Genomic DNA, 18,390 nt, shown 5'->3' with positions numbered 1-18,390 from the left:
ATTGTGTTAATGCATATATAAAACATAAAAAATATTTACACTTAAAATATCAGAAATAATTTTATCAACATTTATTATTTTAAAATAAATCGAATGGCTGATTTTAAAAAATAATCACTCTGTATAATTTACCAAATAATATATAGAATGATATCTTTAACTACGACTCATGTATTATCTTTAAAAGTGTACAACATATTATATTTTCTTTTAAAAAGTTAATAGTATCCTATGTTGTATGGTTTCCAAGAAAAAAATGTTTATAATCTCCTATTCCTCCACTAAAAAGTTTTTTAAACGAATATTACTATATGTATGTTAATAAACCAGAGACTTACAAACTAATTATGATGTTTTTTTTTTTTTAGAAAACAAATTATTTCTGTTATTTTTTTTTATTTAATTAGTAATATTAATTTGACATTGATAATTTTACTAGTCATTTTCACACAAAATAAACTCAATTATTGACATCTATAGTTTATCTTATTGTTTTTTGTTTAAAACATTTTTACTTTCAAAACTTATAGAATACTTTAAAAGTTTACTTAAAATGAAAATATAATGTAATTTAATATTAATTTTTTAAAATAGGTGTTTTATGAACGTATTAAATAAAAAAAAAAAAAAATTAAAGAATAGTAACGTTTTTATATACAGAATGATTTTTTAAATACGACTCGCAATATCTTTAAAAATATAAAACATAAAACAATTTTTTATTATCAGTAAATGGTATCTTATGTTCTACTATTTTCAGAAAACAATTTAGTCTTATACCACTCTGTTCCTTTTAAAATTTTATGGACATTAGTTTTTCAAATGGAAACATGCAGTGTATACAAGGGTGATTCTTTATCATTGACCACTAAATTGTTTCTAAGATAATTAAAACTTTTGGAATTCTTTTTTTTATATTTAAATAGGTTTTATTTCTTAAATTAAAACTGGTGAAATACTTTTTATGACCATCCAGAGTCTCTTATCCCTTACATTTTATTTTTATTGCATTATAAAAATTAAACTAGTTTTTAGACAGAAAATAATCCAACTGAGAAAAAGACTAGTTGATAATAACTTTTGAACCAGTATTTCAAGAGTTTTTAAACTTTTAAAACGAAACTGTAGATGAAGTGCGAGTTATTCTATTATCTTAACGTATAATTTTGTCGCAACTTTCCCTCCAAAGTACAGGTCCACAGTTGTTACCGACCATCTTCTTAGTTTGATAATTTTCTGTTCTATGAATTAGTTAATAAGGTGTGTTGCTATTTAAAAAAACCCAGCACAGTGGGAATGTGGCATATTTGGGTCCAGTATAGATTTAATCTGACAATGATTAAAATCACTATCATTAGAAACGCTTCCATGCAAATCTGTAGATAGTATTTAATTCTAAGAAATTGCTGGATAATTAAAAAAGCAAAATGAACTCCTATTTTCTTATTTATAACATGAATTTAGTACTATAAATTTTAGCTCAACTTGCAAGTTTCATATTGACATAATTAAATAGAAATAAATGGTATTGTTAAGATTAATATGCACCCAGGACATTTTATAATTACTATTTACAGTAAATTTATTAGTAAAGCTCGATTTTTTTGCATTTTTATCGTAATAGATCACAAAGCATTATAAAGTTAAAAACGTAAAAAATAAAATCCAGAATTTTCACACAAAAATAGCATTTGGTAACTATTTTCACGATGAAGACAAAATAAAGTCCGAAATTTTTTTTTTCCATGATAAAGTATATTACATTAGCTTTAATTTAATATATATATATATATAAAAGTGTCAGAGTTTTTGGAACACTTTCAAAAGTTATGTTGAAAAGGTTAATTTTTTGTGAAAAAGTTGTCATTTGAATTTCCCCCTATGGGCAAGTAAAGGGTATGATTTATAAAAAGAATATACCAAATGACGGGAAAAGATATCAAGCATCTATAAAAAAAAAATTATACTAATTTGGTCATTTTTAAAAAAGTTATGGCACTTTTAAGTAAAAAATGTTGAAAATTAGCGATTTTTAAATTTTTAATTTTTTGGGGGATAATGTCTTTGACTAGATACGATTTATGATCTTTTGACGTATCGTTGAAAGAAATTGGTTCGGTAAGAGCTGAGAAAAAGTGGTAACAGACACAAAAACAAAAAAACACATCATAGTAAAACCAATACCTTTTCAGCATCGAAGCTAAAAAAATTCTCTTAATTATTATTATTAAGAAAAAATCTAGTGATTAACGATAAATCAATCATCTTGTAAATCTATATAATATATATATATATATATGTATATTAAAAATAAATCAAATGTACAATAATGTAAAGATGTATTACGTAACAATTAAGCTATAATTTTGATAAATATTATAGCTGAATATTAAAAGTTACAGAGAAAATCAAATTAACGTAAATGAAGTATAACTTGCTATGAAATAAATTCTTACATCATCAATTATATATAATGCTATAAATTATAATTTTTGTATGTGTCGATTTGCACTAACATTCAGATATAAAAAGATTTTTCAAACATATATGATTAAAAATAAGTTTTAAAATATTAAATTTCTGTGTGCCTTTAAAAATGTAATAACTTATTATTAATTAAAAAATAATTATTTATATTTGTCTATTATTGATAATTAAACGATTTTTTTAAGGAATCTATGAGATTATAAGTATACTTTAAAAGTAGTATAACTTATTTATAAGTATAACAGAAATTATTTTTTTAACTCTTAAAATATATATATACGAATTTAGTAATTGTTTGAATTCAACCAACAGAACACTGAATCATAAAATTTAATCAAAATTAATAAATTTGTATTCAAATATAATTTATGTTACAAACTAATAAATTAATAATTATTATAATATCATCGTAAATAATACGTAAAAATTATAATAGACATTTTTTAATATTTAATTTTTCTTATAATTATAGATTGAAAGTTGTATTGAAACAATGATAAAAAAACATTCTATTATATAAGGTAAATATTATATTGAACACTCTTCATCTAATGTTACTAAAATTATATTAACTAAATAAATACTCAATTTTGAATGTTTTTACATATTTCTACGCCGTTAATAATAATTCTTATTTTTTTTTGTGGAAAATATTTAGTCTAATATTTATAATAGTTCTTCCTAGATAAATAATTAAACCTACAATTTAAAGTAAGATGAGGAGTAAGTTCTGCTATTTTTATCACTAGTCATTTGCCAGGTGTACTCTTCATCACGCCTAGGTATAAAAATGAGACTTCCTAAGTATTGATCCAAAAGTTGTAAGACCAGTCATTTTCTTGATTAGATTATTTTCTATTTATGAAGCTAGTAAAATATCTATGTTGCTATTAAAAAAAAATAAAGTTTACATTCCTTTAAGTTATAAGGGATGATTCGAGAAAGTTATTACTTGTTTTTAAATCAAAATATATATGCAACTATAAGAAATCCTTTTGTTTTTTTAAATATTTTATTTATTTTGAGAATAATCAATTATTTCATAATAAACCGATCACCTTGCAGAAGAAAAAAATCCCATAAAGTGAGGTATTTAGGAATTATTTATTGGTGGCATAAGTGTTTATTATATTTGAAGTAATTGCAAACATTTTTTATTTAATACTAAGTAAAATAATTTCTGAAATAATAAATAACACTTCGGCTAAGGTCACATATGACGTCATATCATTTCATGCATTGATTCTTCAAATCATTTGGATATACATTAAAACTTAAAGCAGTCTAACGTCATTGATGAACCTATTATAGACATTTTTTTTAGATCTTCAGTTGTTTAGTATATCAGAAAATTGTTCAAATCTCAATTATTGTAAAATATTTTTTATCACGCTTAATTTTTATTTCATTGGTTTACTTTATACTAGGCTTTATTTAGCTGACCCAAATCCGGTGAAATATAATCTTCACGCGCCTACGGCGCAATGATCCCATAGGGCTATCCTTACAGGTTGACCTTTGATTCCGGTAGGTTTACCCATCTATGTTGGACACGATATGTGTTGTGCAAAAAAAGTATTACTACAGCAACAGTTTACCCAAAAATTAGTTCTATTCGTAAATTAAATATATTGAAAATAAAAACGGTAGCACAGTGAGGACGCAGTACAGTGTCGATTTGGTATAATGAGGACAAGTATAGATGATATCTGAGGCGCATAGAGCCTAAACAGCCTAACCCACAAAAAATCAAATTCTGTTTTATATGATAAAACGTTTCAGATTGATATAATATTTGAAATCCACTATGGTCTATCCCACAAAAAAAAAAATTATTCACTAGATGGCATTACATAAATTTTTTTTGGCATTGTGATTATGAAATATAATTTCAGAATCATAGATGCCCAACCCTATGCTAGCGGATTAGGCCATCTGAATTTTAGTGAGTTATACTGTTAAAAGCTATTTTTATTGTATTTTTTTAGGTTTTGTAACAATAATAATATTGTTTATTAATATTATTCAATACTGAAGACTGTATTATGTGATAATAATGTTAAAATTGTATAACTACCAAATTTTCAAGCTAGTCAAATTTATTAAAAATAAATATTATTAACTGAATTATTGTTACACGCTATTAAAAGTGTTTTTTTGTTTTGTTAAGTTTAGTAACAATATCATTGTTAATAATCGTTCTGTACTAAAAAATAATTACAATATTATTTAATAAAGTTACTAATAAACTAATACAATTATTTTCATAGTATTTTTATGTTGTGTGAATAAAAGTGAATAACAAATTTCCAATAAGTTGGCCTAAACCACAGGAAATTCTATTTAATAAAAAATTTTCAAAATTTATAGTGGCCTAACCTACATCAAAAACTTAACCAACTTTAATTGACTAATATTTTATAGATGGTTTAAAAGGCAAGGATTTATACATACTAATGAGTTGTTATTATCTTCCTTGGAGTGGATTAAAATATATATATATATATATATATATTGAAAAATAATCAAAACTTTAAATGCCTATCCTGCGCAATTACACTTTTTTGGGTTAGGCTATTTTGACTCCATGTGCCTCATCTGACAGTGATTAAAATCACTATTATAAGAAATGCTTCGTTGCAAATCTGTAAATAGTGTTTAATTTTAAAAAATTAGTGAATTATTCCAAAAGCTACATGATCTTCTATTTCCTTAATTATACTCTGATTACAAGTTTTATGATTCATAAGTGCAATATATGAATAAATATTTAATATTTGTTTAATTTCAACGGTAATTTGAACATAGAAGATAGGTCGTAAGGACAATTTTTTTTAATTATAGTATGTAACATAAGCTTTAATTTAAATTATGTTTAAAGGACGCAGTATTTCCGGAACATTTTCAAAAATTAAGTTGAAAAAATTGACTAATTTGAATCCATCCCTGTTGACAGATAAATAGTCAGGTTTTCACAAAATTTATATCACATGAGATGAAAATATGTAAGGTTTTTATTTTAAAAAAATTATTTTGATTCGTTCATTTATCAATAAGTTATGCCAATTTTTAGAAAAAAAGAGTAAAAAACATTTTGAAATTTTACGATTTTAAAAATTGTAATTTTTTGGTGTATTTTCTCTATTTTTGGAGATAACGAAATTTTTTTAAATTTTTAATGTAAATTCTTCAACTGGACACAATTTGTGATTTTTTGACATATCGTTTAAAGAAATCGGTCCGGTGAGAACTGAGAAAAAGTGGCAACAGATAAAAAAAAAATACATCATAGTAACATTAATACCTTTCAGCTCTGCATCGAAGCTAAATTAATATGATTATAAAAAATTAGATATATTCACGATTTACGACAATACATCATAATAAACTACTGATTATTATTCAAGAAGCAACATGTTAGGCCATAGAAAACTTAATAATCATTAAAAAGAACATTGTAATTCCATGTTATTAGTGAAAACTATATATTTTATATAGTTTTCATAATAACATAGAATGTGAACAACAAAAAGTTATTTTTCCAAAAATGGCTAATTTTTCAATGTTTTATTATAAGAAACGGTGTTTTTAATTTTTTGTAACAATTGGCCTGTTTCCTTACTTACTGAACAATCTGTATAATACATTTCTGTATTTCAGAAGTAAATTATCTGTAATATTTAAAAAGATAAGACTATTTTCAAAAAAGTAAGATGTCCCATTATAGCCCATTAATGGTCTATAATCGTTGTAAGGTATTTTAAAATACAAAACCCAGAATTTTAACATAAAAATAGCATATTTTTGAATACGGTAGCCATTTTCATCATGAAAACAAGTCCAAAGGTCAAATTTTTTTTGTTCATAGTAAAGTAAATTTCATAAGCTTTTATTTAAGATATATATAAAAATGTTAGTATTTCGGAAATATTTTCAAAAATTAAGTTGAAAAAGTACTAGTTTCTACACGCATGTTTAAAGTTTTGGCTCCTTTTTATAAAGTGAAATGGTCCGATTAAAAAAAAAAGATGACAAATGAAAAAACTATACAGAACGATTTTTTTATCATAACCCACTCTATTACTTACAGAATAAATATAATTAAACACATTTTTTTTTTGTTTTCTTTAGTTACACATTATTCTTGAATTATTAACTATGTAATATTTTGTAAGTTCTCCCTTTATACCGGGTAAGGGTGTCATCTTTGTTTTTTAAATGGGAATACATATTTTTAATTTAATAAAATGTTAGAGTTATTAAATTAATAGTAAATGATATTTGAATTTTAATAGTATATTTTTATTTATTTTTTATGGCATTGCTAACACAGCCACGTAATTGTTTATTATCAATTATGACTATCAGTCGATATCCTTTCTGTATTATCAGTTAGTGTATTTATAAACTCGCAACAATGTGCATTACTACCATTGAAAATAACAATGCTGTGTACCTTCTAATATCGATGTCATAAAAAACCAATTAGCTACCTGTATTTGTAATCCCTTGTGTATTATACATGTATATTAACTCAAAAATTTGAAACTTTAAATATTTATATTTAATAAACAAATAAAATTATACTAAACATTCAAATGTCATTTACTATTAATCTAAACACTCTAATATTTTATTAAATTTAAAATTTGTATTCCCATTAAAAAAAATGTAGTTGACATCCTTACCAGGTATAAAGGGTAAACTTAGAAAGTATTACATAGTTAATAATTCAAAAATAATGTGTAACTAAGGAAAAAAAAAAAGTGTTTTAATTATATTTAATCTGTAAGTAATTGAGTGGGTTATTACAATTAAATCACCTTGAATAAATAGTAATCGTCATAAAAAATTATAATGATCCATACAATTTTCAAAAAGTTACGGAATTTTAAAGTTCAAAATATAAAATGGAGAATTTTAACACAAAAATAGCTCAATGTAACCATTTTCGCCATGAAGACAAAATAAATCAGAATTTTTTTTTTCCATCTTAAAGTATATTATATTAGCTTTAATTTAAGATATATATAAAAGTATCAGACTATCTGGAACACTTTCAAATGTTAAGTTTAAAATGTTAATTTTTTGTGAAAAAGTTGTCATTTTGAATTCCTTCTGTGGCCAGGTTAGGGGTCAAATGTTCACACAAATATACCAAATGATAGGTAAAGACATCATACATCTATAAAAAAAATTTATATTGATTTGGTCATTTTTAAAAAAGTTATGGCAGTTTTAATTAAAAAATGTTGAAAATTAGCGATTTTAAAATTTTTCAATTTTTGAGGGCAATGTCTTCGATAAGATACGATTTGTGATCTTTTGACATATTATTCATCAAAATCGGTCCAGTGAATGTTGAGAAAAAGTGGTAACAGACAAAAAAAAAACACGTCCTAGTAAAACCAATACCTTCTAAGCTTCGCATCGAAGCTAATATTCAATAATCATTAAAAAAACATTTTTACTTTAAAAAAAATAATTGATTTTTTTAGATTATCTCTAGAGTACATTTTTATTCTAATATTTAGAATTTATATGAAAAAAAAATGAGTTATTAAAAGTATTGAAAAATACAATTAATCAAATTTAAACACATATTATGAATAAGATTCTTTTATTCACATTTGACAGCTTCAATCTCGGGTTTGGATTAACGGAATGATAGTTAAAAAAATCAATACATTTAGCGATTAAATTGGTATTTTTTTGGTTATAATTTAATTACTTGAACAAAAATATTTACTGAATAGGCCTTTTACTTTAATTCCAATGATTTAAAATATCTTAATCTGCCTTGAACAATTGTAGTTGACAATATCATGAAAAAACTTAATGAAAATATCCTTGACAGTATCTTATAGAATATTTCTTTTTAAACTAGTAATAAAAAATATTTTGATTATATCCCTTTCCTCACCCCCACAAAATGTTGTAAACTTTTGTGTTTAATGGAAAAATATATGTCTAATTAGATTAGAAACAAGAAAATTATTAAACTATATTAAATATGGTCTGAAGTTATTAAAGCCGTTTATTATTTTTACTGCGTAATTTTGAACATCACAATTCCTCTTGTCAAGTATAGAATTGTTAATATATTTTTCAATACTTATATTACTATAATACTTATATANGCCGTTTATTATTTTTACTGCGTAATTTTGAACATCACAATTCCTCTTGTCAAGTATAGAATTGTTAATATATTTTTCAATACTGATACAAATGTTATTATCGACCAGCATTATTCTTAGATCATTTTCTTGTCTAGAAGGAGAGAGAAGGGGTATAGAATTAAATTTTTTAATGTGTTTATAACTTTTAAAATATTGGTTAGATTCAAAACGATACCCTCCGAAGTTGATGAAATTTACTTTTTTCGGAGATCAAAGAATTAGTTTAATAGTTAAAAAATAATTTGACCAACTTATTATTTAATTCAAGTCTAAAAATCGAAATTATTTCTGTTTTTCGGAAATTTTTACCATATCTAGTAAGTTAGTTGAACTATATTGAATTTATTTTCAATTATTTGTTAAATTAATAATTTTTGAGACCGGAAGTAATATGAAATCGTCTTTAAAACCTTAACCAAACTACAAATTTAACCATATAAAGTTTTATAACCGAAATTAATCGATATGTTTTGTTTCAATTAATTTCGGTTTTTAAACTATTTTAAATCAAAGTTCAATTAAGGATTCATAATATTTTTGAGTATTGCAATTATTTTTCAATATGTACTAAAAAATGTATATAGATAACTGAATTACTAGATATAAGAAAAACGATCAAAAACCGAAATTATTTGTCCCTGATTTTATTGCTCTTAATATTTATGATATGTATATATTTTACAATTCAAATTCTACTACGATTATTAATTACTAATTACGGTAGGAATTCTTCATTTTTCTTTGGGTAAACAAAAGATGTTTACACAATTAGCCTAAGAATGACATTACCATTATTATAATACACTAATTTTGCGATTTAAAATTTTACACATTAAATAACAGTAATAAAATTAGTTAACATTTTAATGAATATAATATAAACTAATAAATATTGCTATACCTGTCCCTCATTTCTAGTCTATATTTTAATGTTGTAATAATTACTGAAATAATAGATCAAATGTTGTTATCGACAAATTATTTACTTAATTAGATCATTTTTCATTTTATAGAATAGATAATATGTACGTTGATATTAAAAAAAATTAAGTTGACACTCTAATAAGGTATCAAAGATGAATAAAAAAAGTAATTAGTAATTAACAAATCAAGAAATTTATGTAACAAAAAAATACCAAAAATAATTTTTTTTTACATAATTTAAAGAGTAATCGAGTTGCTAGTGTTGTATTAACCATTTTCGCTAGTATTTTAAAAATAGATTAAAGAAATAGTTAGTAGCTTGAAGAACATAGTACATTTTTCCCAGGTTTTTGTGGGTAACTTATGTGTAATTATTGCGTTTCGTTATGATTTTGGAAATATTTTTTGAGTTCGAATTTTATTAAAGATATTTTAAAATAACATGTGATTGTAAGTTTTGTAAAAATTTAAAAAGAGTGTTATCTGGGTTTAGGCTTTTGCTTTGAGTCTTTATAAGCGATTTGTGAATTCTTAGTTGTTAAAAGTTAAATTTAAAATGTGTAATGATGATGAGCTATATAATATAATGATATAATTATATTATTGTTTTCTTTTGAAATTCTAAGAAGTCGTTTGCTTGATTATTGGTTAAATATGTAATTAAAGCTTCTGCTTTGTCTACTGGAATTGGTAAATTACCATTGTAAGTAAGGTTATTCTATTACTTGTATAGATATACTGTTAAAGTCTCTTATTACTTTTATTTTACTCTAGCTTACTGTTTGTAGTGTATCAAATCTTATAAAGTTAATGTATTGTGTTTCTAGGATTCATTTTTATTGTTTTCAGTTATGAACATTTACTTGACTCATGTTATTTTTAATTGAATGTTTTTCTTTGATAATATAAACTGCTCGCAGTAAATGTTCTTATGTTTTAATTAATTCTAGGGATGTTTGATGGTAACTGTTGTAATTCATGTTGTATAAGACCTTTGTGTAGATTCTAATTTGCTCTTTTAAGTTTCCATTTTGGGTTTGGTGATGGTTTGTTATATCTTATTATGATTTCAGTTTCAACTCAATAGTGGTACCCCAGTTTTGTACGCTCGAATTAGTCAGGTGCGTAATACTGGTGTCAATTATGGTAATTTTAGTTATTGAGAAGGTTCCATTTGTAAAATTAAATCTAGTAGGTACACCGTGGTTGAGTAGTGTTATATAAATTTAATTTCATCTAGAAGTTCTTCAATTATTTTAGCTTTATAATCAGTATATTTAAGCTCCGAAAAATATTTTGGAGATTGAAATCACCTATAATTATAAATGGTTTGGGCAGTTGCCGATTAATTTTTCTGAACACTTCAAAATACATATATAATTTTGTTATCTGCTACGTATAATTTGCAATTAGTGATAATTTACAATTAATGTTATGAATTCTATTTCAGTGTGTATTTGTATTTATTAGCTTCCTAATAAGTTTAATATAAACAAGGCCACTCTCCAACTTGAACAAAATCCATAAACTATAATAAAAAAACAGTGTCATTTTTAAAGTTGGGTTTTATGATTTTCTTTTAAGTTTATTTCCTGAATGCAGTAGATTAGTGGTCTGAGAGTCGCGATTATATTATGGATTTCATTTATTAAAAACATTATTTATATTCCATTGAATTATAGAGAATCTATTTCTTAAAGTAAAATATTAACATTTGTAGGTATTTTGTTTATTATTCAATAATTACATATATTTTAGTTATAATATTTATAAAAAGAAAATTTAAGGTCTTTAATTTCATATGGATTTATTATATAGAGCTTTTTAAATTTTGATAAGTCTAATTTTCAGTCCATAATCGTAAATTTACATGCTTCTTTAATAGTTTCAATCATACATGTTTTTTACATTTATTTAGTAATATTGTTATTTTGTCATTGTGATCTTGAGTGTTTTTGATAAAGTTTTTAAATATTGTATAACTTATTGGATAATTGGGATTACAATTAAAGGATGTTTCAGCAGGATTTAGTAAATTTTCAACATTAATTAGAAAGTATTCTAGAGAACTATTTTTTTTAAATAATTTTTTTTGACTACTATTGTTTTAAGGTATGCTGTATTGTGTTTGTGTAGTGATTTTAGGACTCGTAGTTTTTTATGTGATTGTATTTGATATGTCGTTTATAAACATTCTCTAATTCAATCCATTCCTATTTCTGAGGTAAGGACTTGCATAAAAAGACTTGTTATTGGAGATAACATGTTTTATATTAGTTATGTTTCTTCAAGTTCTAGTTGTTAAAATTGTACTGATAGGTTCTTAATTTTTTTTTTTGAGAAGTGTGACCGAATGCTTTATACATAAAACAGGTTATTTAATTATCAATGAAAAAGATTCTAAGTTGGTGTCATATGGTTTATGGCTAGTGATTCGGAGAGATTAGGTATATGTTCTTCAATGGACACTTTAAAAAAATGTAATTTATACTTAGCATTTAAAGTTCATAACATGTTCAAAGTGATCTATCTTTATTTCAGTTTTTAATCGTTAATAGGAGAAGTAGAAACTAATATTGTATTTTTTTTTTTTTTAATTTATTTCTTATGGTTTGATTTGGCGTTGAATAAAATACACTTAATATGATAATTAATTTGGCAATATTGAGTAGCCTTTTTATTGTTATAACTGAATCATTTATATTTATAGATTTGATAATTTTTGAAAGATAGTCGACAATGGTACTATTTGATTAGAAAATGCAAAAACAGTATTGCCAGTTAAGATACAAAAAGTATGTTTTTAGAGCTTAAGATTTGCCACAGCATTCTCTTTTTGTGGACAGCAATCTACTATATAAATACTATAGTTTAATCTCTTTGTGGTGTATGTGTCGTTGCAGCTAAATATATGAAACTAATAATTATTAGTGTAATTCAAATGATGTCATGTATAACATATGGGTTCGATACTTATTATTTTATTGTATATACAAATTTTACTAAAATTGTCAAAAAGGTATGATTATGCTTTTTGGCTTCTTTACTTTGAGAAACTACTGGTTTTGCTTTTGTGTAATCTTTTTTCGTGTGTGTTATATTAAACAATTACTCCACTTTTACAGAACCGATTTTACATAATGGTACGTTAACATATCACAACACGTATTTAGTTAAAGCTATCAGTATCATATTTTTTAAAAATTACGTTCAATTGTTATAAAAGAATCAATGTTGATATTTATAGTTTTCACTTTATATTGAAATAATTTAATGAAAATTAAAAATATTATTACAACATTTCAATTTATATTTTTCAAAAATTTGTCTTGTCGACAAAAAACTTTTTTTAAAAATTCAATAATTAGCCAAGGTACTGTGGGGACTTATAAAATTAAAAAATAAAAATTTTTTGCTTTTAATTTTTAATAATGTTCCAAAAATCCGACTTCTTTAAGCTTACATTAAATCAAAGCTAATACAATGTTCCTTAAGATGAAAAATCAAAAAACTATCTGAAATATTGATTTATATAAGCATATCTCATAAAACCATATAATTATCTGTAAAAATGGATGATATTTGATTTATTGTATAACAATGGAACAAATTGCATCATATTAAATTGTTTAAAATTAAAGTTCATTTAATGTAACATATGATTAAAAAAGAATAACGTTCCGGTAACTTGTCCTCTAAAAATCGTGCTCTTAAAGTAAAAATCATGTAATTTTTAATAAATATGATAATATATAAAATAAGTATAATACTCAATTATAATAATAGAAATAGAAATTTAATTATCAATAACAGTATAAAAATAAGAGCAAGAGTATTATAAAATTATAAATGTAAATACTATGGTTTTGATCTTAGACTATCTACAGGTAACTTAAATTAAAATAATAAATAAACATAAATATTAAAAAAATAAAAAAACTAAGAACACATTAGTAAGCTCAGAGCTTTAAAAAATTTCCAATAGATATCAATACAGTCAAATTTATACCTACAATATTATTTTTTACACCAATTTTACATTTTTTATAGATATGAGTAGTGTTCTTTTAACTTTTTTTATATATATATGATTATTTCATATTTTATTTTACTAACCTGGTGATGGCCTAAGGTTGAAACTATTGTAGTTATATTTTTAATTTTATTATTATTAATATTAAAATTTCTATGTCTATAATTATAAATATGATTTGTTTTTAAGTTAATATATCAATATAATATTATACTATTAATATAGTATTCACAAGAAGGAATTAATAGTGTACATATTATTAGCATACGAAATATTCAAATTACACACAGTTGAACGAAGCAATGCGACAGAATAAATTTCTTTATGCATTTTTGTATATTGTATATTTATTGTTTAAATTTTATATAGCTCCGTGGGTGATGTACCATTGCAACAGCTGTTATCTTGACTTGGCAAATCGGGAAATAGCAAAAATAAACTATACAAAAGCAAAGCTATTTGTCAAGTAGTGACATTATTGTAAAAGAGATATTTAAGGATATGTAAATGTGTATGTAGTTTAGTCATTTTAATTATGTATTTATGTGTGTGTTGGCACTCATAAAATATTGGAAAATTACAATAATCCAAAATTATTCTAGACAAAATATAATACGTGTGATTCATGCGAGTAAATTGAACGTAAAATATAATGGTAAACCTTATCTATAATTATGTTCTATACTTACCACGGCAATATATATATATATATCATATTAATTTTATTTTAATTATATTGATTGTTCAGTAATTTCTTATATCCCTATTTTGAATAAGATCAGTACTTAAAAAAAAGTAAGTGTGTAATATACTTGAAATCCACTTTTTGAAGTCAGTTAAAATGTTTATCAATGAAATGCATTTAAAAAACTGTTCCTCTAAAAACATAAGCTATGTTATTTAAAAATATCGGTGCTAACATATTTTAGCATATGATATATTTTTTGGTAAAACTATCAAAGAAATGTATTCTATTTCAGATTAATTAAACAACGAACCTTTACTGCATGGTACCAATAACTACTCACTGTTCCATTTGAATATTAGTATAATTACTCAATAATTGTCAATTTAGCGATAAAAATGCATTAGTAGATAAAAAAAACGAGTTTTAGTACAGTATTGTAAATATTTATGCGTTAATAAAAATAAGTTTTCAAAAAAATTTACTCGAAAAGTCTTAAAAGTTAAAATTGTTATATCTTTAAATTTTTTAGGCATTAATTGATATTAAGCTAATGTCAAGTTTAAAATTAAAATATAAGTATTTCTTTCTACATGTGACATTGAAATGAATATTCTTATCAGTAGATTTCAAATGGTGTCTACATAATTGTAATTAACAGAGACAATTAACGTGTAAGTAAATATCGCACTTGTTTTAGGATACAATAAGACTCACGTTGATTTAGGCGCATTAATGTCCGGTACCCATTCGTGGTTGACGAATTTCAATGTAATTGATAGGTAGTTGTTATGAATAGTCCACTACGGCTTGTTTTTTCAAGTCATATTTGAGCAAGCCATGTTAATGTGATGATAAAAATCTACATCAATAATTGTTCAAACCCGAAATGTATCGTTGGACAATCAGCACACAGCGAAAACTACTTTGGTAAAACACGTGCAGATCATCAATCGGAGGTGCTTACGACGGAAGTTGAGCATAGCACAAGGATGCCGACTACGGACGAACACGATTTGCGCGGCAACGTGAGAGAACGACAAGATTTTCACGAAATCATCACCACTACCGCCTATTGTGCGCTTAACTCAACTGCGCACACTTACCGGCTATATCTCAGCCACATTTCATATCATTTGATGATACTGAAATATTACCTAATAAGAAAAAAAAATTTTGTCTAGCACAATTCTGTGTTTTTAATTCATCTATTAACCAACTAATTGATAGTGCTAAAAATGTGGAATGCAATACTAGATGATTAATGCAATAATAGATTTCCCTTATTATATGTTAAACAAAAAAATGTATTACTTTTGGTTACTGAAAATATTCCACACAATGATTTGTTTAAACGCCTAAGAATGTACAGGGACTGCTTAACTACGATCATTGTCTGCAATATCCTTAAAAATATTTAATATAATGTAATTTTAGCTTCAATGCGAAGTAGAGAAGGTTTTTGTTTTTATTGTTTTTATCTAGTAGAATCTAATGTCACCATAAATGGGACCACGACTCCACTATGCTGGTTATTTTAAACATATTAGCAACCTTAACAAGCACATAACAAAACGTGAGTTCGAGTAAATCGAGCTCATTTTAAATTAAACCAGTTTTAATAGTGAATCTAGGAAAGGGCGTAGGAAGCGCATGTCCTCTTTTTCTCAAAGTGATGTTGTTTCCTAAAAAAAAAAATATTCAAATAATACAATTGACACAAAATAGCAAGTAACGCTTAAATTTGTTTGCATCTCTCCCTTGAAAAAATTCAAGATACGTCTCTACCCTGATTCAGAGCAAGCTTTTTGGCCTTTGAAGTTGAATACTATAGAATCTACTATTATTATATATAACCAGGGACAATCATTATGATTGATCTATAATATATACATGGTGATTTTTTTTATTATAACTCTATTACTCACAGAATAAATATAATTTAAACAGTTTTTTTTTTTTGTTATTTTTAGTTACACATTATTATTATTATTAACTATTTAATACTTTTTGAGTTCATCCCTTTATACCTGGTAAGGGTGTCAACTTTGTTTTTTAAATGGGAATACAAATTTTAAATTTAATAAAATATTAGAATTTTTAATATAAGTCTTCGTTTATTAGATATAAACATTTAAAGTTTCAAATTTTCGAGTTAATATTCATGTATAATACACAAGGGATTACAAAAACAGGCAGCTAATTGGATTTTTATGACGTCACTGTCACAGTCTCGGAGTGTTTATTGTAAATTATGACTATCAAAAGATATACTTTCTGTATTGACAATTAATGTATTTGTAAACTCACAACAATGTACTTTACTACCATTGATAATGAATGCTGTGTACCTGTGAATATCGACGTCATAAAAATTCAAATGTCATTTATTATTAAATTAAAAACTTAAACATTTCATTAAATTCAAAGTATGTGTTCTCATTTAAAAAAAAACAAAGTTGACATCCTTAAAGGGCATAAGGGATGAACTTAAAAAGTATTACAAAGTTACTAATTTAAAAGAATATGTAACTAAAGATAAACAAAAAAAAAAAAAAAATGTTTCAATTATATTTATTCTGTAAGTAATTGAATAGGTGATGTTAAAAAAATTCACATGTGTATATATATATATATATACAAACAGTACATAAACAAAATAACTATAATAATAATAATAATAAAATAATACTCTGTGATATCTCTCATATATGTTACTTTTTTTTTATCTTATGACAGGCGGAGATGAAATGTGCTTTCACTTACCTGTTTATTCTAAAAGATGTATGCCGTTCATATTACTAATGATTTCTACACTATAATCCAATCGTATGTTGTTTCTTGTTTACTGTGTTGTATATTCGTTTACTTATAATAGCATTTTCAATATTCACTTTTATATTTATTTTCTTAACATTTATCATACAGTTGTTGATTAAACATATATACCATCTAATAGCCCTATCTAGATATAGTTAGTGAATCTTTATGAGATAAACTTGTCTGTCGACTGATTACATAAACTGAGAATGACGACCCTTACGGGACTTTAAGTGTTTACCAATAATCGGTATAAAGGCACACACAGTGACCCCAACAGTGGCATATCTAATTTATCGTGGAGATAAAAGTGATCGTCAGATATTATGTCGACAGTATATTTAGTATCATCAATGGTTCATCTCTTAGTGTTAATTAACATTGATGAAAATTGAAAAGTGTATGTCTTATAACAATGTAAATGACATAATTTATTGCACAGGATAAAAGTGATTACTGGATGTGTTGCAATGAGATAAAAATCCAGCCACACAGTAAAATGAAGCGTAATAATAATAATCTAATGTAAAAGTGTTTATTTATAATTTATTTCAATAAATTATAGCGATCAATGGATATTACGCGGGAAAATGTTGTCCACACTTCTCATTTAATACACTAAATTGTGTCTTTTTAAGAATATCGCATAGAAAAATTATTCAAAGCGGAATATTACTAACTATTTCAAATTGGATAATTTTTTTTAAAAACTTGTATTTATAAATTTACGTTTAGTATTACACTATATGTAACAACGAAGTACTCAACCATACCATAATCAGGCCCGTCGCTAGGGTACAAGCAAGTCATGCATTGCTTTAAGGCGGCAAAATATTTTAAATATATTGAGGCGGCAAAATTAAATTAATAATCGTCGAAAAAAAAATGAAGTAATATTACTATTTTACATCTACACTGTTATCGTATTAATTCCGCTATTTTGTTGTGACTACGATTGATCAGTGCATAGTTATAATATAACTATACATATATACACTATATTATAGTGAATACTTTTATAACTATATATATATATATATATATACCTTTTAGATTATTGCCCACTACCCGTGTGGCCGGTATTCCCAAAAACCTATTTTATTTACTGGTAATGAGAAAAACGACCGTCACCTGTTGGTATTTTTATTTTGTGCGTTATACATTTGTCGAATTTAACGAGAGTTTAGACCAATTTTTATCTTACTGAATTTCATTTCTCAACAATCGTCCATCGGTGAACAACATATGGAATACGGTTT

The 18,390-nt window shown here is 24.6% G+C and overlaps 1 protein-coding gene across 1 annotated transcript in view; it reads right to left on the bottom strand.

The window, feature by feature from the left end:
- LOC126895272 (orexin receptor type 2-like) overlaps window positions 1-15,425 on the bottom strand; it is a 111,059-nt gene extending 95,634 nt beyond the window's left edge. The window contains exon 1 of the mRNA XM_050666954.1: window positions 15,029-15,425. The gene's annotated coding sequence lies outside the window, so the exon portion shown is untranslated. The remainder of the gene's footprint in view (window positions 1-15,028) is intronic.
- Between the last annotated feature and the right edge of the window lie 2,965 nt (window positions 15,426-18,390).

Source organism: Daktulosphaira vitifoliae, unplaced genomic scaffold, assembly GCF_025091365.1.
Source record: "Daktulosphaira vitifoliae isolate Bord-2020 unplaced genomic scaffold, ASM2509136v1 Scaffold_1, whole genome shotgun sequence".
Taxonomy (NCBI): domain Eukaryota; kingdom Metazoa; phylum Arthropoda; class Insecta; order Hemiptera; family Phylloxeridae; genus Daktulosphaira; species Daktulosphaira vitifoliae.
This window is presented reverse-complemented; position numbering and strand designations above follow the sequence as displayed.